This window comes from Eublepharis macularius, chromosome 8 (genome assembly GCF_028583425.1).
Source record: "Eublepharis macularius isolate TG4126 chromosome 8, MPM_Emac_v1.0, whole genome shotgun sequence".
Lineage (NCBI taxonomy): Eukaryota > Metazoa > Chordata > Lepidosauria > Squamata > Eublepharidae > Eublepharis > Eublepharis macularius.
In genome coordinates, this window is record NC_072797.1 from 100703304 (window position 1) to 100721062 (window position 17759).

At 40.5% G+C, this 17759-nt stretch overlaps 1 protein-coding gene across 1 annotated transcript in view; it reads right to left on the bottom strand.

Annotated features, from left to right (window-relative positions):
• TJP2 (tight junction protein 2) overlaps positions 1 to 17759 on the bottom strand; it is an 88821-nt gene that overhangs the window by 53245 nt on the left and 17817 nt on the right. The window contains exon 2 of the mRNA XM_054986441.1: positions 8620 to 8740. The gene's annotated coding sequence lies outside the window, so the exon portion shown is untranslated. The remainder of the gene's footprint in view (positions 1 to 8619; positions 8741 to 17759) is intronic.

The following is a 17759-nucleotide window of genomic DNA, read 5'->3' on the forward strand; positions in this document are numbered from 1 at the left end:
AAGTCTATGGTCCCTAATGCATTAGCAAAGCGTCTTCCCTACAATATAGCCCTCCCATCTGAGTAAAAAGCCTTTTTGAATAGTTCGGTTTTGCATCGTTTATGAAAAGCCAGGAGAGTGGATGCTCTTCTGACTTCCTCAGGCAGGTCATTCCACAAGACAGGGGCCACCACAGAGAAAGCTCGTGTATGGGCTGCTGCTGACTTCACCTGTGTGCAGCCTGGCACCTGCAGGAGACCCTGTTCAGATAAGCAAAGCTGTCGTGGAGGATCATAGGGAGGGAGGGGGACGGATAACCACCTGTTTGAGCTGCCAGGGAAAGCTGCCCTGAGTTAGTGATTGCTTTACAATAGACCTCAGTGGTTCACTTATGTGGTCCTTACTTGATTTTAACAGCCAGGATGGGCAAGGATTGAGAGCACACGTAGTGGCTTTCATAGATATCAAGATCCTGTTAAGATCTGTCATTGTGATTGGTTCAAAGCAATCTAAATGTAAGCTGGATGGTGCATTTATCATTTCTTCTATCTTGCTTGCATTGCAGCTAGCAGCTAGATCACAGCGTATTCATGCTATTTTATCGGCGAAAAACTTAGCAAAGGCCTCGCAGCTAATTGTCTGTTCTTGGGACTGTAAAGGTTCAGATTTAGGGGTTAGGACTCGGAGGCGTCTGGATATCTTAAACAATTGGGATGGTCATGAACAAGCCGATGCAATAGTTGCCGAAAAATAAAGTTTCTTTGCTGCTTTCATTTCCACTTCATAGGTCCTCCAGTGGGTTCTGTAGCATGTTCTGTCTGCTTCTGCGCGAGTTTTTCGCCAGTGTCTTTCTAGACATCTTCCAACCCTCTTTAAGTCAGCCAGTGGTAAACCATGGGGCCGGTGTCCATCCCAAGGGCCGGAGCGATCGACAAGGAGCAATGGAATCAATAGCTTCAAGGAGCTTTGCATTCCACACTCCTACAGCAGCTACCATAGGGCATGTGTCTGGGATTCTAAAATCCCCCAAGGCATTTTGGAATCTAGATGGATCCATGAGCCTTTGTGGGCGAATCATTTTAACTGGATCCCCAATTTTGTGGGGAGTTGGGGCTAGATTAACTTTTGCCTTCCACAAATGATGGTCTGACCATGGTTCAGGCTGAACCTCCAATGTTGAAACGTTTCCTCTTAAAGGCTCAGTGCAAAATACTAAGTCTAAGGTGTGGCCTCTTTCATGTGTAGGGCCTGTCACAATTTGTGAGAGGCCCAGGGTTGCCAGGGAAGCTATAAATTCCTGAGCCAGGCCTGACTTTGAACACTCAGCATGGATGTTGAAGTCTCCCAGAACAGTAAGTCTAGGTGTCTCCAACACCATGTCTACTAGCAACTCCGCCAACTCAGAAAGGGTGCTTATGGGGGAGCTAGGAGGTCTATACACAAGAAGGATACCCAATCTATCTTTTATTCCCAGAGACAGGTACAAGCAGTCAATACCAGTTACAGCTTGTACTGGAGATCTGCGGAAGCTACAATTGATAAAAGATTATATTTATATTACAGCATTGGAAAGACAAATTTCCATTTCCTGTAATTCATTGGATTGAGGCCTTTATAAACTTATGAACATATCACATATAGACGACAACTGCACATGAACCTATTTTTAGATATTTGGAGACCTTTTATAAAAGCTCGTGTATAGATTCACCAACAGTGTTTCACTGGGGTTTTTGTTGTTGCTGTTTTCTCTTTGCTTTTTTATGCCATGCACAAATAAATACAAATTTGAAAAAATAAATGGTTGTGCTGTACAGATGTCACTATCATGTTCTTTCCACCAAACCACCATCAACAAATCACACAGTCTTCAGGAGCTTGAACTATAAATATGCAGCTCGAGGATAAGTTGTTAGGCTTTTTTTGGAGATATAATAATGCTGGCATTCAAACCACTATCATGTTTCAACAAGTCATTCTATTAATTACAAACTTAAGAGCTAAATTCCACAACTGTGTGTGGGCACAGTGACTCTTAGTAGTAGTAAAGTTCCAATGTCAGCTCACAAAAGAGATACTTTTACACAGTACTGATGCAACAATAGGTCACCAGTACTGCTTCACTACCTTGTACAGCCATGCAAAAAAAATGTTACAAAAGTTACTGAAAACAAGAAACATTCCCATTCAGCCTTAGATCATGGATCTAACTACAAGTGACAGCACAAAAGCCACTGATCTGTGAGCATGTGACAGGAAGAGGAGGAGCCAGCATTATGCCCTCACCATTGGGGAAGAAGGGTCTAAGTGTATGCTAAGTATTGAATTACCTGGGACCAGACTGTATTCAGCAGAGGCTTTGTATGGGAGGTGGGGGTGGTATCTCCGAACCTGCCTAAGAAGGAATGCTCTCTGCCACTACATGACCTCACTTTGTTGACATGCCGCTTTTCTCAGTGAGAAAAGAACACTTTTAATAAGGATTGGTTCTAGTATTCCAACTACAGACCTATCATTATAGGAGGTAAGGGCACAAGGCCCCGGGTAACCAGGCACAGCCTTGATTTCTGGGGTTGCAGAGGCACTAGCCGCTGTTTCAACCATCTACGGCATACAGATAAAACCAAACTTGGAACAAAAAGGTGACAGCCCATTGGGCCTAAATTTCAAACTTAAAACTTAAAATTTTTTGAGTAATGTTAAAGGATTTTTAGATCCCTTTCCATAAAATCTTGTTTCCAACCTGAAAACACACAAAACATACGAATATTACAGTAGCCTTGCTCTAGTGTTACAATTCTTCCTACTGAGACATCTTGCAGGTCAGCTAGGTCTCGAGTAGGTGAGAAGGGTCACTGGGCAAAGTATAAATATTTTCTTCTTTTGGTTATTATGACTGAGATTTAGCCTTGAATGAGCTTCGTCCTAGGAGTATATCAGATATATGTATCCGATGTTTGTATAATTCATTTGTCACTTAAGCTTGTCAGGTGTGGTGCATTCTGGGAAAAGCGTCATTTTGCGTCATTCTGACAGGGTGTTTATATTAACCTTTTGATCTTCTGTAAGCAAACAGTAATTATTCTGTAAACAATTAGTGCTAAGGTATATAAAGCTCTCTAATGTAACTGGTCTTTACACATTTCAGCCTTGAAAGAGGTGATATGTGTCATGGGCTTATTCTATAAATAATAAACCCATATTTCTTTATAGATCACTGCTTTGGTGTCTTGATTCTGTGTGAGGTTATTACTGAAGGGGGGTTTGAATTGACACTCAAGAGTACTCTAAAATAACACCCCCTTCAGAATTGGTGCGGTGACTCAGAGTGGAGCGGGGAGGGTGTCAAATATGCAAAGTTTCAAAGTCTGCTCTGCTGTTACTTCAATTACCTGACCTGTATGAATCATAAACAAGGAACACAAAAGTCCTGTTTAGGCACTGTTAAATCATTGGTGCAGGGCCAGTATTTCCCTCTGTGCTCAAGCACACTATCAGGTTGGCTTAGATTTTAGTCAGCAAGTATAATTTCACGGGATGTGGCCATTTACTAGGACGAATAAGAATCCCGCAGACCAAGGAATATCCCAGCAGAGACCAGCCTCCCATTGTTTTCCTTGCCTTGGGAACAGGGCCAGGAAATTGGAGTCTGCCAGGGCTGTTCTGTAGCTACAACTAACCAATAAGTTGACCAAAACCAGGCAGAGCCAGCTTCCTTATTAAAGAGAGTAGAAGGGAGGAGAAAGAAAGAAAAAGACTAATTCTGTATTAGAACCCAGGTTCAGACAACACTAAGCTCAGCTGCCACTTCTCTTCTCCCACACATGCCTGCTTGTCATATTGTTGAGACAAACAGCAGGCATGAACAGAGCTATTTTACACTCTCTGCAATACACAAAGTGACCAGGAGAGGATCAGCAGAAGCAAGACAAAAAAAGCAAAGCACACTGTTTATGTAGAGTCCCTGGAAAACTTGATGGTGTTATATAATGCTAAGCAGCATAATTCCTCAAACTCGATTACAAAGGATAGAATGGAATTCACCAGACAAAAGGAACTTGCATTTTAAAAAAAATGAAACTTTTCCAAAACAGCATTTCCAACCAGCAAAGCACAGCCAGATCACAAAAATCATAATGCAATTGAAAATGAAGCAGTAAAAGGCAAGCCAAATGAAAGCAGAAGAACAGCAGGAGACAATTTTCTCCGTTCAGATGCAAAGGGCAGACTTTAAAAGGTTGCTTGCTCTGAAAGGGTAACAAGGAGGGTACCATTTGGATTTCAAACAGGATGCCATTGGTTAGAATGTAGGGTTTTCAACAGAAATGGTCCCGCCAACATGTTCTTCACGTAAGACAGGCACTTTAGCAAAGCTGCATCGGTAGATATTAAATATGGGAGAGGGGAGGGAGATTAATACAGGGAGAGGCTTCTTTGAAATAATCAGGACCCAGGCCACAGAGTTGATGGAAGGGGTAAGCAATCACCAGCATGAATGCTGAATGGAGGCATAACCGACAATTTTGCTTGACACAGCTGCTCCGTTGCTTCACCCAAAAGCAAGGGCATAGCAGATCCAGAACAGCCTTTTTCTGGGCCTGCAGCAGTGACATAAATTGGAGCTCCCTCTGTACCCACCCCCCAGTCAGTGTCCAGCAGCCCCTAGTTGTTGCTGTACTGCACAACAGCCAACAGATGCTTCTGTACTGCACAGACTCACAATGTTGCTGCCCAGTGCTCACTCTAGCTGTGAGCAGATGTGGTAGGTTGATGACTGCACGTCTGGTATCGATGCCCTTAAGGAACAGAAGCCATTGCCACACCTGCATCCTATTCAAGTGAACCACCTTTGTGGCTGGCAGAGGTTGGGCCTACCTGAATTGGTGGTGGAGCAGAACACTGGTTGTATCCAACCTTGCGCCAGGAGATCACCCAGCACACCCTACCACACGGAAGCCTGTCTGGCCACTTGCTGCTGCCTTCAACTATCTTGTGCAATTCAACTAGAGTGCTAGAGAAAAGATAACCCTGATTTCCCCCAACCCTCCGAAAAGGAAAGAGGATGCAGAGGAACCCGTGTTTTATGCATCCCTGCCCTCTTTTCCCGTCAAAGGAAAGCTAGTGGGAAAGAGAGCCAAAGCCAAGCTCAGGTCAATGCTGGGAGGCAGAAGGGCAGGCTGCAAGCTAGCAGGAACCCTCCTGTAGAGTAGCAGTTGTTTAAAATTAGAATGTGGCGATTCCAAGAGTGAATGTTTGAGTGCAATCTTTCATACAGGCGTTCCTAAGTCTCACTAGGTCAGTGTTCAAAAAGCATCTTTTAGGCTAGGACATAATATTTTCATCTATTATGATACTATTCTTAAGTGGCTACACCGAAAGCAAAAATCTCTGTTTCATAGCGACATCTCAAAGGCAGCCTTATTTTAGCCTGTTACTCCTGTGGGGAGAAGGAGAAAGATCTATACACACAACACAGGTATTTTGTCTGGCCAACTGCTATCTTACATCTCTTTCCCCATTTCTCTTTGGTTTGCTGGCATATCAACAACTTCATTGATAGGCATTGCAGAGGTTTCTTTTGGCATTTGGTACATTTGTCTCATCTCCAAACAAATGAAATAGAAATGAAATAGAAGCATGTTAGGATGCACCAATGGAAAGCCAAGTGGCAAGATTCTGCTTTAGCCAAAGTTCCCAGACTAGTTTTAGGGCAGACTAGCGGATTGTGTACCACTGTGTGTGTTATGTGCTGTCAAGTCACCTCTGACCTATGCTGACCCTATGAATGAAAGACCTCTTGGGTGGTCCCATATGAAGTAATAGACCCGAGAACTGTCGAGAATGAACAGCAACGTTTAACTTATAAGGAGATAACACAAATACAATATTCAACATTAAGAATAAAGTCACAAGAAGAATTGTCTCCTTGCTATAGTTGGTTTCAATACAGACAGATAAGGGATCTTTATAAATCGGACTGTTCAAGGGGAGGAATAAGAATGGAAAATACAGAATTGGAAGAAGTAATGCTACAAGAAGGCAAGAAACAAATCTCAAAGATCTATAAGATACTTCTAAAATGGTACACTGAGGATGAAACAGTGAAAGTACAGATGGTGAAGTGGGCAATAAATTTTCATAAAGAAATAGCAATGGAGGCATGGGAGCACTTGTGGAAGAATACAATTAAGATTACAACGTGTACGAATATTAAAGAAAATGTATACAAGATGATATACAGATGGTACCTAACACCGAAGAAAATTGCGCTGGGGAACGCTAAAATGTCAGATAAGTGCTGGAAATGCAAAAAGCACGAAGGATCATTATACCATATGTGGTGGACTTGTGAAGTAGCGAAGCAGTACTGGGGAGATATAATAGAAGTAATTAATGAGGTGTTACAAACCCAAATAAATAAGAACCCAGAACTGCTGCTACTAAATTTGGGAATGGAGAATGTTCCAGTGCAAAATAGAACATTGTTATTTTATATGACAGCTGCAGCAAGATTACTGTATGCGCAGAAATGGAAAGTGCAAGAAGTACCTACTGTAGAGGACTGGATTTACAAATTGCTGTACATGGCAGAGATGGATAAAATGACAAGAAAACTTAAAGACCTAGATCCGGGACAGTATTTGGCGGACTGGGCGAAACTGAAACAATTTTTGGAAAAAAAATGGGATGTGAAAGGAGAACTGTGGCAGTTTGAGAACTTTTGAAACAAGACATTTTAAACAGAAGAGAGAAGTGACTTTACCATTAAGAATTTATATGTATTTTAATCTAAGATTGGATTATAATATAGCAGAAGAGGGATGAAATTTAGAACTGATTTTTTAAAGAATAAGATAGGGAGGTTATGATAAGTAATACCTTTATCAGAGTATATGAATAAGGGAATAGTTAAACAAATATACTGATGGGGCATACTATATATACTATTATGTTGGTAGATTAGATTGTATATTATATAATGAATGTGCAGTATGGTGCTGTGTGCGGTGCCACATTGGTGGCAGGGTGCACAGTAGGGGTGTTAATACATATTATAATGACAATAGTATATTTGATAGAATATATGTTTAAAAGAAATAGAATATGTTTAAACTAAGACTTTTGTTATATATTATATTATATTATATTATATTATATTATATTATATTATATTATATTATATTATATTATATTATATTATATTATATTATATTATATTATATTATATTATATTATATTATATTATATTATATCATACTGGTCTATATTGAGGGGTATAAGATTTATACTATATTGATAGTATAATTGATAGATGTATATTATACTGATAGAATATTTGATAGTATAATTGATAGAAGCATGCTATATTGATAGGATATTTGATATATATGATAGAATACCTGGAAAAAAAATTAGAATGTGCTTAGACTAAGGGAATTATCAAGTAATAAGAGGGGGTAAGGGTTGGAAAGCTGTTGGAAGTCGATAGAGAGGGGGGAGGAAAAGGGTGGGGGATAGGGTTAATTAGATATTGAGGGAATGTATGTATTGAATTTGAAAAGTATACTCACCAATAAAAATTTTCTAAAAAAAAAAACAAAACAAAACAAAATGTCCTGTCATTAACAGCTTTCTCACATCCTGCAAACTGGAGAACGTGGCTTCTTTTATCTCGTTTTAGGTCTTCCTCTTTTCCTACTGCCTTCCTCTTTTCTTAGCATTATTGACTTTTCCAGAGAATCTTGCGTACCACTAATCTAGTCTAAAAATTGTATTTAAATCAACTTGATAATAATCCAAGGCCAACTTCTTCATTATAATACAACTTTAATTAAAAATATTCAGAGCATGCTTCAAAACCAAATTGTTCTATTAATTTCTTAGAAGGCAGTAGTACAGATTCCAGCACAACACATCTTGCTTTGAGACAAAGTTAAACATGTTGCCGACAAATTATTCATGTTTTGGATACACAAATATTACATTTAATGAGAGAAGTGTAAGGAAAGAAGTACATGTATAGAATGGCCCACATTACTCAACAAAAGAACGTTGCATCGTTTGTTAGAGTTCACGAAGTCCATTTGGGAATGACGTACAGTGCCATCCTGAGCAGTTACACCATTTTAAGTTATTGGTTTAGAAGGGTGTAACTCATGGCCTGCACATCTGAGACCCAGGGAGCACCATTCCTTACCAGAAGCAACTTGTTCCTTATGAATAAATAGCCCTGGTTTGAATTCCTTCAACTAGAACAGCTGATCCTGTTTAATACAGTCTTTTGGGGTAATAACTCTTTGGAATGTACTTTTAAGGGTATGCACTCCAGATGGACTCTGTCTTTAAGGAAGTGACCATTCTGTTTTGTAAGGCCTTTGAACCTGCCTGAGGCCATATTGTTTAAAAAGTATTAAGCAGTGGTATGACTTGCTGTCTACTTTATAGTATGTTCTCATGCTATGATTTTTTGTATCTTTTTGGATTCTAAAGACAAAACGTATACAATTGTGAGCTGCCCCAGAGTATGTTTTTTCTGTGAGGTGGGATAAAAATTAACCGATAATTGTACAAGGATTATCACAGCATTTAAAGGGTTGTAGGACATGTCACCAAAACTGATTTTATGGATCTGTTAACTACCTGGTGAGGAAGGCGTCGTTTCAGTACTCTCAGTCTATTTCCCGAGATTCGTCCTGAGCTTGAAGTACAGCCGTCTTCCCAGTCCCACTCACAAGGAGATGGTGGTATAGTTGCCTGTTCCCTAATAAGAAGAAGCAGATAAATAGAAGACAGAAATTAGAAAAAATTTCAGCTACTTGTAAATTATAAACAAAATAAGAAAATATTCTGCTACCAAAGGAGTTAGCAAGCAGTACTTTTTTAAAGCAATCCTAACATTTGGGTCTTTTCACACAGTTTTTTCCCCACAGAGCTGAACTGCAGTGATTTTTCTCCAAGCTTCCTCATTTCCTCGTTTTTCCATTTGTCATCTTCCATGGCTTTTCTGTACTTTTTCAAATCAGATCAAAGGTGGTTAGAAAATGCATCAAAAGCAACAAATAAAAAACAAGGGCATGACGGAGCTTGGAGAGAGAAAAAACACCGTAGCACCCAAACCACTGAAAAACCTCGCTATGAAAAGGGCAGACTTATGCAGAGTGCACTATAGTCGTCTAATCTCAATGGCACTTTGGCATGGATTTGGGTGGCCAGATCAGCTGAGTCTAGGAAGGGGGCCATCTTTCAGGTCAAATGGAGTTGGAAGAAAGTGTTTTTTGCAGCTGCATTAACTTGCTTCTCAAGGGATAATGCTGGGTTTAAGATAACTCCTAGGCTCTTAACAGACTCAGTAGTAAAAGTCTGCTGAATGCCATCAAAAATGGGAAGCTCAAAGATCACCACAAACAGGCAGTGGGTCAAGACCTCTACCACATCACAAGGAGATTTGGATAGAGAGATATAGTGCTGGGTGTCATCAGAATATTGATGGCATCCAGTTCCTACACTTCTAATGATTTCTCCTATCAGCTTTAGATAGACATTGAAAAGGATGAGGGGTAAGACTCCACCCTGTAGAATCCCACAGGACAAATCCTGTCTGATGATAACTTGTCTCCAATGGCAATACTTTGAGTCCTGTCTGTAAATTTGAACCAATTCAGAGCACATCCCTGGATATCTACTTCTGCTTTCAGATGTCTCAGTAAGATAACATGGTCCACTGTATCAAAGAAGAAGAACATTGTCAAGTTGCTACTGATTCATCACAACCCCAACCATGGAGCATTCAAGGCAAGAGAGGAGCAGAGGTGGCTTACCATGGCCTTCCTCCATGTGGCAATCCCCAGTCTTCCTGGGTGGTTTCCCATCCAAGTACTAACCCATGCTTTGATGAGCACAGGCTAAGCTGGGCTGCTCACTGTATCAAAGGCTGCAGATAAATCCAGAAGGAGTAACAAAGAGGCATGATGAGCCTTTGTCCATATTCAGATGGAGATCATGAGCGAGTCTCCAGTGACATCTCTGCCCTGCCTAAAAAGGTTCGAGAGCAGATGACATCCAAAAAGGCCTGGAGCTGTTCCACCTCTGCTTTCTCAATCACTTTGCCCAGAAAAGACAGAATAGAGACAGGGTGATAATTGGCCACATCACTTTTCTGTAGGGATGGTTTCTTAACTAGCGAACAGATAACTATCTCTTTGTGTGGCTTATGGAAGCTGCCTTGAGTCAGTGATCGATTTATGATGGATATCAATGACTCATTAATATGATCGCTGGATCAAAATGATCCATAATTAGGCCAGATGGAGTATTAGGCACTGTCCGAGATAAGTTCTTAGTTTGCGCCTGTTACAACCAACAATGTATTTGAGAAAATTTTTCAGTAAAAAACTAGCATCAGAGCTAATTTCCTGTTTCAGAGACAATAAAGACAGATTTATGATTCAACAGATGCTAAGATACCTTAAACAACTGGGATGGTTGTGCATTAGTTGATGCAATGATAGCAGAGAAATAAGATTTCTTTGATGCTGTCACTGCTGCTTTATGGGTCTTCTAATGATCTCTATAGCACGCTTTGGTGGATTCAGTACAGGTTTCCTGTGAGCCTTGCCCCTAACATCTCTCAGTGCTCTTTATGTCACCCAACTCCATGGTAAACTGTGGGTCTGTGTTCTGCCCTAAAGGCAGGAGGAGCAACCTTGTTGATGGCTTCTAGGAGCTTCACGTTCCAAACTCCCACTACAGAGCATTCATTTGGAATCCAAAAGTCCACCACAACATTTTGGAATCCAGAAGGATCCATGAGTCTCCATGGATGGACCATTTTAACCAGTCTCTTTCCCTGTGGAGGTCTGGAGCCATATTCAGTCTTGTCTTGAGCAGACAGTGGTCAGACCATGGTACAGGCTAAGCCTCCAACTCTGAAATCAGACCACCTCTCCAAGGCTCAGTGCAACAGATTAGATCCAAGGTATTACCTTTTTCATGTATTGAGCCGGTCACAACTTATGAAAAGTTCATGGCAGCCAAAGAGGCTACAAAATCCTTGGCTGGCCATGGCAAGGAACTCTTAGCATGGCTGTTGAAATCTCCCAGGACAATCAAAGTAGGTGCCTCTAAGCATTAAACCTCTTAGCAATTCTGCTCACTCTGAGAGGGGTCTAGCAAGGAACTGGGTGGCCAGTTAAAATGAACAGAATAGATGTCAGTAATAATTTGCATTGGGAGTTTGCAAAAAGTGAACAAGATTCAAGTCCAATAGCACCTTCAAGACTAACAAGATTTCCAGGGTATTACCTTTCAAGAGTCAAGATCCCTTCATCACTTCTAATGATAAAAGTAGGAACGGAGATTCCACCTGCAGATAAAAGTAGGAACGGAGATTCCTGAACCCGTCCCTTATATCCCAGTCAGAAGGTGGGTGGGAGGCATCTTGTAAAGAAGGCAGAGAGGATGCAAATATGCAATGCAAAATGTAATCAACTTGATTAGGGAAGCAGACTCAGGAAGGATGACAGCCCTCTCCCTCCAACCCCCTTCCACTGCTGGGCTGATAAAGCGATGCAGAATGTGGGATTACAAAGGTACAAGGCTATGCAGTTTCCACTCCCACATGTAATCGCCCTTCTGAGAGTGCTAGATAAAGGGGAACATGTGGAAAATCTATATATATCATCTCCTTCCACTGGCACAATTGGTTTTATACAGCCATTTTTAGAGCTACAGGTACAATGTTGTCATGGCAACATATGCCTGTAAGTATTGTATTCCCTTTTCTTTTCATCAAAAAAGGCAGCTCATGTCTTTCAAAGGTTAGGTGCTGCCAGCAAAGGCCTCTATGTGCCAAGTTGGGGATGATGGATGACAGCAGTGGACCTCTTCTGATCAGAAGTACAAGGGGGTGGCAAAGGGTCGAATAAGTGCTTGTACTGGCTGAATCCATATACTGTGGTGAAGAAAAGGCACGCCGCACACTTTCAGAGAAAGTACTACTCCTTTAGATGCTCTGGCACCAAATTCTGGCCTAAAAACAGAATCCAGAAGTAAACCTTTATCCCATACAAAGCCCTGCAAACTTACCATGGACATGGTGTTCAGTTGGGCTTTCTTGAACTAATTGAATAATAGGTCATATTTATATTACCTCCCAGGCAATTCCAACGATCTAGCTGCTTCACTACCCAAGCTTAATAGGTGCTTCCTCTAGACAGATGTTGTTTAATTCAGTTCCTTAATTGACTCCAAGCCTGCGAGCTAGGCTTCACCATCTTCCTTGGGCGTCAGTATTTTCTTCCATCCATTCACTGTATGTAGTGCCACAAGTTGGATTGCCAGCTTCAGAAGTGTATACTACCATACAGTCCACCCTCAAAAGCAGCTGTTTTCTCCAGGGGAACTGATTTCTGTAGTCTGGAGATCAGTTGCAATTCTGGGAGATCTCCGGCCACACCACCTGCAGGCTGGCAACTCTTACCTTCAATGGTGCCTGAAGATCTCCTGGAACTACAACTGATCTCCAGACTACAGAGATCAGTTCCACTGGAGAAAATGGCTACTTTGAAGGATGGACTGTATGGCATTGTATGCTGCTGAGGTCCCTCCCCTTCCCAAATCTCTCCCGCCCATGCTCCATCTCCACCTGGGCCGTTTCCACATAGCTTATCTTCCCTCGGAACGACCCAGAACATTGTGCAAAAAACACGGAAGATGGCGTTTTCTCACGCAAGATTTGCGCAAATCTCACACGAGAAAACGCGATCTTCCGCGTTTTTTGCACAATGTTCCGGGTCGTTCCGAGGGAAGGTAAGCCATGTGGAAACGGCCCTGGAGTTGGCAATCCTAACCACAATGGCTAATTAACTTCCTGATGCACTGATCCGCAACACAGCAAGCTGAGATGGCAGGTTCTAACTTACTCAAGCCTCTAATCTATCTTCGGTACAGATTAACAGCCGTGGGCTACACCTTACTTACATGGAAATTTCTTTTTTTTATTAGAAATTTTTTATTGGTGAGTATACTTTTCAAATTCAATACATACATTCCCTCAATATCTAATTAACCCTATCCCCCACCCTTTTCCTCCCCCCTCTCTATCGACTTCCAACAGCTTTCCAACCCTTACCCCCTCTTATTACATGATAATTCCCTTAGTCTAAGCACATTCTAATTTTTTTTCCAGGTATTCTATCATATATATCAAATATCCTATCAATATAGCATGCTTCTATCAATTATACTATCAAATATTCTATCAGTATAATATACATCTATCAATTATACTATCAATATAGTATAAATCTTATACCCCTCAATATAGACCAGTATGATATAATATAATATAATATAATATAATATAATATAATATAATATAATATAATATAATATAATATAATATAATATAATATAATATAATATAATATATAACAAAAGTCTTAGTTTAAACATATTCTATTTCTTTTAAACATATATTCTATCAAATATACTATTGTCATTATAATATGTATTAACACCCCTACTGTGCACCCTGCCACCAATGTGGCACCGCACACAGCACCATACTGCACATTCATTATATAATATACAATCTAATCTACCAACATAATAGTATATATAGTATGCCCCATCAGTATATTTGTTTAACTATTCCCTTATTCATATACTCTGATAAAGTTATTACTTATCATAACCTCCCTATCTTATTCTTTAAAAAATCAGTTCTAAATTTCATCCCTCTTCTGCTATATTATAATCCAATCTTAGATTAAAATAGATATAAATTCTTAATGGTAAAGTCACTTCTCTCTTCTGTTTAAAATGTCTTATTTCAAAAGTTCTCAAACTGCCACAGTTCTCCTTTCACATCCCATTTTTTTCCCAAAAATTGTTTCAGTTTCGCCCAGTCCGCCAAATACTGTCCCGGATCTAGGTCTTTAAGTTTTCTTGTCATTTTATCCATCTCTGCCATGTACAGCAATTTGTAAATCCAGTCCTCTACAGTAGGTACTTCTTGCACTTTCCATTACTTACATGGAAATTTCATCAGCCATTGCTTAAACTTAACATTCATACATCTCTGTAGCTATAGATTGGTTCTTGCCTCTAGTTCACAGGATAGTCATAGAAAAGAAAAGATTAAATGAGTAGTAAGGCTGTTCAATATTATTTTCCCAAAGCAATCTCTATACCATATATAATTCATTTGCAAAATTAGCCTCTCTACCCACTAGCCCTGTGGAACTGCATTTCAAAAGAACTGACTCATTGCATTCATACTCCACCCCAAACATCTGGCACCAAAGAAACGTCACATTGTGCATCAGCACTGTATAAAATCAGCACCATCTGAATCTTCCTGATCTACTTACTTTCAATTCCAATTTGGAAATTTGAAGTTTTAGAACGGTTTGAAAAGGAGGAGGCTGGAGAAAGATACAATGAGGGGGAAGAAGATGGGATTGCCATTGTTTTCCCCACCCCAGCGCAGGGCTGGCTCCTGGCCCAAGCTGCCTCTGGAGCCAGTATTGGACCAAGGAACGGTGTGGTGGAAAAGACAAAAGAAAGCTCCTCTCTCCAGGCATGTTGCTACTGCCCTGCACCTCACCAGGGTGGCATGAGAGGTAACTAAATGGCTTGGGCTGGCCCTGCCCAAACAAGAGAAGTTCTGAGCCTGTAATTGTTGCAGTGCCAGGCAGAACTCAACCTGATTTCCTCATCCTTGCATCTCCATACTGTGGGAAAGCTGCACCTCTTACATTTCTGATCAAGTTCCTGGAATTTGCTGCGCAGTTGTTAAAGGTACAGAGGCTGTGGCAGGGAATATCTTCAAGCAACATGTTCAAAAGCCATTAAAGGAACACATAATTTCTCCATCCTGTGGGCCCCCATATCCTCGGTAGTTAATGTTTGTGCAAACGGCCTTCTCATGAGAGCCTGCTAAAAAACCTTGCTGTGAATAAAGTGAGATCAGAAAACCAAGCCATGCGCCAGGTGCTTGATTTAACATATACAGAACTGTCTTTTTCTTCATCATAAGCAGTAACAAAACTTTTCAGGATGAGTCAGACAAAAATTCTATGGTGATTTGTGCCCTCATTTTTCTGTTGTTTCTCCCAAACAAACAAAATTAAAGGGCAGAAATTAGTTGTTAAAATACTGCATCTTCAGTCTCGTTCATTGCTTTCAAAGTCCTACAGTTCCCTTCATATGAGATTGAGCTTCACATCCTACTCTTCACAGTTTCAAGAGGTAGGGTTGGAAAAAAAATTAAAACGGGTTTGGATAGAATTTATGTATGCTTGTGACCACAAATGGAAACCATGTTCACTTTAACCGTTCAGTTAAAGATGTGAGGCCTACACATGTTTACTCAAAAGTAGAACTGCAGTGTTCAATGGTGCTTACTCCCATACTCCAAATAGATGTGCATACAAATGTACAAATGCAGTTTTAATATGCCTTAACTGTTGTAACATGGCTGAGAGTGAAATGAACAAGTACACAGACTCCTGTTTAAAGGAGGATCTTTCTCTTCACCCCTGAAGAGGTGCAGATAATCCCAGGATGTAACAGTGCAGCACTTGCAACCAAATTATGTATTACACCTGCCACATCACAGGGTCAGGTAACCATATGACAGCTGCAAGTTCCCTGTGAGAACTCAGTTTAGAAGTGTCTTTGCCCCCATGCTATTTCCTGACCAGAATCAATCCCCCTGCAGTTCTTCTAAAATGAGTTCCCACACAGAACTCACAGCTGTACAGCTGAAAGGCCCATAGCAATAATGTGACAGAGGCTATGTATATACCACAACTCTGTGATAGTGTAGAATTCAGCTGCAATTAAAGCTGTCATGTAAAAATATTTCTAGCCCTTTCTAGTGTGTATAATACCTGCTGAAATCTTGGAAGCTGGACATCCGGCTAAAACAGACTTCCAGTAGTTGGTGGTGAGGGTTCAGTATTATAGCCCTTCTATATGACTAGCTAAATAAGACTGGTATAATTGCAGCCTTACACAAAATAAGAAGGCTATGCAAATGGGGCAGAGCTGCAAGAAGTCAAGGCAGCAAACTCCAGCTTTTCTTTCCATCCAAATTCTGCATAATCACCGGTGGGGGTGGGGGGGAGGACTGGTTTATCATAATTAAAACAGTCGTTTGTGAGCAGCAAATAGAGCTTTAGATTTGACAACTAAGGATGCAAGTTCAACACTCTGCAGGTTAACACTCTGAGCAACATAATTCTTAGCCTCACTTACCCCAGGGAAGCTGTTAGGTAAATAGGACAAACTCCAAAGAACTTCATACACCGAATAGCGCTGAAGAAATTGCAGAGAACAATATACAGCCAAGAGCATTAATTAGAGAAATACAACAGTCATCACTCACATCCTCACAGAAGATGGAGAGATTGTTGCCCTCAGTTACTCCTGTGATATTTCTCATGTGGTATGTTTACATCCCGGACGCGCAGCTAAATGTAAATACAACATGAGTGGTATATAGGTAAACAAAAAAACACCACAATGCGTATAGACAGCCGATGGATCACAATGGGTGTAGAACAGCCGACGGATCCCATAGTATACATTATAAAAAGTATGTGTGAATACATCTGTGAATTTAAACATCAGAATCTATAAATATATCAAGATGGCTTTTTTAAAAAACACCTCTGATTATCACCTTTTCAACATAAGAGCATCCCTTCCATTTCATCAGAGAAGTGGGCCAAAACCCAACTCTCTGGTTCAACTCCAGTACTTCCAGACATAAAAAGGGATCTAATTTATTAAGAGGCAGATTAGACATCTGTTCATATAAGTTCAGTGAAGAACAGGTGTGCTTTGCCCTATGAACCCATACAGATGTGCTATCCACAGATTTGCCTTTCACAGGCTGTCACTGTAGCCACAGCTACCCATAAATCTTATTTTGCAAGCTATTTTGAAAAATGATTTAACAAGATGATGTTTCCTAGTCACATATTTCAATTGTAAGTGCGTTTACAGTAAACCTGCAGCTGTCTTCTCAGCTATGGAAAAAACAGGACTACATTGTAATCTTGTAAAGTGTAAGCAATAGAAGGGACTTTTAAATTTGCGTAGAGCACAGCACACTAACAACAATAGCTGGGTTTTGGGGCTCCCTTGAAGGGGTCCTCCACTGTACCCCCTCCAAAGGGTCTGGTTCCATCAAAAGCAGTTTTCTCCTGATGTAAGAGAGCTGCTTTTCAAAGGCAAAAATAAGCTCCTGCCATCATTGTGGGTGTGCACATAAGCTCTTTTTGCAAATACAAGGAACGTCTCTAGATTCCAGACACCAATATCACTTACACAGGACATAATTTGTCAAGTTCTTGTTTTGATTAAGCACCTTAATTAAAATTATCTTTAATGATTGAATTCAATTATTGAAGCTTGGTTTATGCTATGATAAAGGGCAGCTTAAGTGACAAACACATGCATTTCATTCTCAGTTGCTATCCAGGGATGGGGGACACCCCAAAAAAGGAATATAAGGAAGTGAGCAGGTGATCGTCTTGAATGCCTGGCCACAGCAGATATAGCAGAATGAGACTATAAGATATCAAACGCATTGTTCAAGTGCAAAATTAATATTCTGTCTGATGGATCTCTCTCACAGACACATGCATACACTTGCCTAATTATTCTGGCATCTGGCACGCTCCCAGCTCATTGCCATGATGTAATTTCAAATCACTGAACACAAAATGCATGGGTGTATATTAGATGTGAAGTGATCCTATCTATTT